At 41.7% G+C, this 3412-nt stretch overlaps 1 long non-coding RNA gene across 1 annotated transcript; it reads left to right on the plus strand.

Moving 5' to 3' along the window:
* Nucleotides 1–640: 640 nt before the first annotated feature.
* Nucleotides 641–3082, plus strand: LOC142054402 (uncharacterized). Its single transcript, XR_012659515.1, has 3 exons — nt 641–767; nt 1349–1434; nt 2053–3082. It is a non-coding gene; the product is annotated as an uncharacterized LOC142054402 (long non-coding RNA).
* The last annotated feature ends 330 nt before the right edge of the window (nt 3083–3412 follow it).

A 3412-nucleotide genomic window follows, 5' to 3' on the forward strand; every position in this document is an offset into this window, starting at 1 on the left:
TTAATGCAAAAGCCTCTGGGATCAGGGATAAAAACCAACATGGTTGGTCCCTGCTCAGCTGGGGGCCACCATCACTGCAGGCAACGATGTCTCTTGCAGTCTCTCCAGCCTCCTGGAGCTTGCATTCCTCTCAGCAGAGAAGCCCCATTGCTGCTGTGCATAAGCCTTGCTTAACAAGTGAAGTCACAATGCAGCAGCAATACAGTGTGGTGTACAGGATTAGGCTTGTATTTATCTTTGCCATGCTAGTTTTACTTCAGCTTTAATTCATCCCAGCTTTTCCACTGACTACTGTGGAGTTCCTCTGGCATCCCATATTGCTTCAGTAGCATGGCGAATCCAGCTCATCGCTGGAAACTTGGTGCAATGATTAAAGCAGCAGCTGTATTTACTATTTGCTCACGCAGTCAGTTCTCAGACCTCTCCTCTGCTGTGTCCTTTCACAGCAGTTTCTCTTGCTGTGTCGGGTTTGCGGTAAGTGATATCGCTAATCTCCCAGGCTGGGCCTCTGCATGCAGGATGCTTCCTCCTTGCTGACAACTTGCCTGGGAGGGATTTTGTGCTGCAGACCTTGAAAAAAAAACCATAGAAAAAACAGAAGAGATAAGTGTTCCCCTTCCTCCTTTGTCCGTGTGTGAAATTGAGCGTGTGGGATTCTGCCTCTGCCGCTGCACAAAAGGGCCTTTCTCTCCACCCATCCCCAGGCTGAGTCTCCTCACTGTTCCCACTGTTCTCTCCTCTGGATACCATTCAAGGGACAAATTGGGGTAACTAAATGTCCTCTGCTGTTCAAAGAGGTCATTGCAGCTTACGTAAAATGCACTGACTCTTTAAAACCATAACCGATTAATCAAAGTAATTATTATTCTGTGTCACATTGGGATTTTTTTTCTGCATTTGAATAGCCTTAACAATATTTAAGGAGTATTGTATAGCACCATGCACATGCGTTATTTTTATTCCAAAGTATGTATAAAATATCCTCAATTCTTAACTAGAATAACCTCTGTATTTGCAAAATATTGTGCATAGCTTACCTGTTCATGCTAGTATAGTCTCACTGGTGAGATGCTGTACCCAGGTGAGTCAATAGAGAACATGCCTTTTTTTGACTGTAATGGGATTGAATTCCACCCTGGGGTTCAGTGGGATTATTTGGTGTGGAAGCTAAGCTGATGTCACTGCCATAGTGGTGCTGTATTTGCGAACAAGCACAGAAAGAGGAATACCTCAGGGAGAAAATTTAATGACAGGTAGAGATATTAAAAATATGTCTTTTCTGGAGGACTTTGCTGTAACAGGTTAGGACTGAATGAAATGCCTTGGCTTTACCTTTCTTCTCTTTCAGAATGGCTTTGAAAATGTGTAGGAAATTGCAGGACAGATTTGGACAAGCTGCCTGCAATGCTGTCAAGAGGAGGTAGCACAGAGATGGTAAATAATAAATGTAGAATAACTAGAAGGTGCACCAACAAGAGGACATAAAGCCTCTTAACCAGGCAGCCTAGTATATTCAAAACTGTACCTAATGATGTGAATATTTTGGTAGATGCAGACCTTGCTTTTGCTACCTTGGGTCATGACTACAGTCATGCAGTTTGCAGGCAGACACACCTGATACTGCCTTGCCTTGTACATGATGTTCCAGGTGGGCAGCAAGTACATCATATGCTCCATGGCTTTTTTGGTTTTGCAGGTGCCCAAAGTGAGCTCAGGCTGTTGACCTGAATGGCTTTCTCTGAAAGCCATTGACTTTTGAGTTTTCTTCCCTGAGTTCATCAGAACAAAGTTGTTCATCTCCTGGACTTAATGAAAGGCCAGATTTCTTCCATCCCATTCCCAGACTGTTTAGGCAATGTAAAACTTAAAGTAAGCAGGTTTTTTTAATATTTTTTTTTTTAATTTTTAATGCCACATAATCTGTTTTATGTCAATTTCCTGGACAAGATCCTGGACACCTGATATATGCTTTCTTTAACCATTTGTTCTGTCTCATGTTTATCTCTGTCTTGTAGTAACAAGCATTCCAGTTTCCTCCTGTTTCCTTTTCAGATTTTGCCTTCTGCATCAAGCACACGGAGGCTGAGTGTGTCTTTTATCCCATATGCCATGGCTGGCAATAAAAATGAACTTCATGACAGCAAGGAGGAATTTGCTCTTCAGAACAGAGACTGTTACAGTATGCATCTTCTTCTGGGGAAGGAGTCATGCAGTGAATAGATACTGCAAAAAGCAAGGGGCATGAAAACTGTGGACTATTCCTAAGTGGAGTAAAAAGCTGGGTATTTCCCTCACACCTTATGGAAAAGTAACGAATGGCACAAAGTGCTGCTCTTGTGGATGAGAAATTAAATGTTAAATAGAAGTAGGGAGTAGCTGGCCAGGTGGCAGAATCCCACCAAGTCCCTCGGGGTGATATTGGAAAGCAAAGGATATTGGGTTACAGTGTGATTCTGTTATGTTCCGAAGAGAAATTTGCCATTTAGAAAAAAGTCTGAACAGCAGCATTATTTGTAAAGCAAGGATTAATTACATTTCTCTTCTGGGCAGGGGTGAGACTGGCTGAAATACTGCACCTACTTTCAGGCATTGTCCTTGACTGGAAATATGGACTCACTGGAGGGAATTCAGAGGGCAGCAAAGGGAGCATAAGGTTTAGGAAATGAAGGAAGTTTCAGAGCACTGGCTATGTTTACTCTAGAAAATTAAACTCTGAGAGTGGAACATGAGAAGTCTTTCATTATGTAAAAGGGCGCTATTAAAGAAGATAATGATCAGTTGTTCTCTTTGTTCATTTAGGAAGTACAAGAATAAATCAGGTTAATTTTTGCTTTCTCTGCAGCTAAAAAGACTCAGGCTGAATACTATGAATAGTTTGTCAAGGTAGTAATGTTGTTATTGGTCTACCTAAGGATGCGCAACATCCTCATTTCTTCATTGGTTTATTACCAAAAATCTCAGTACCTGAAATGTGCTTTAGATGCACTTACTCTGCATGTGGTAACTTCTTGATGCGTCTTCAGGCCACACAGAACTACTGAGTAATTTCTGGATAAATTGAATAAAGGTGCCATGTTTCTAACTATATGTGTTTCTAATTATCTTGAGAGCACTGTCTGAGAGCTTACAGGCTCCCCCATTCCTATTCAGTTCTCATGTTGAGCTTTGGAGGGAGCTAAGCATGCTATAGTCTAATAAAGCACAGGAGAAAAGTAACTTGGAAAATCAAAACCCCTCAAAGAGAATAACAAACACATGGAAAAAGATTGATTGATTAAATGATTAATGAAAAGAATGTCTGAAGCTGCTGTGGGGAAAAGGAACAGTTGCAGGCATGTAGGAAAGCGACCTCGGCAAAGCGAGGCATGCAGGTGGACTATCTTCTTAACACAGAGCTGTAAACAAGCCGTGT

This window comes from Phalacrocorax aristotelis, chromosome 3 (assembly GCF_949628215.1).
Source record: "Phalacrocorax aristotelis chromosome 3, bGulAri2.1, whole genome shotgun sequence".
Classification (NCBI taxonomy): domain Eukaryota; kingdom Metazoa; phylum Chordata; class Aves; order Suliformes; family Phalacrocoracidae; genus Phalacrocorax; species Phalacrocorax aristotelis.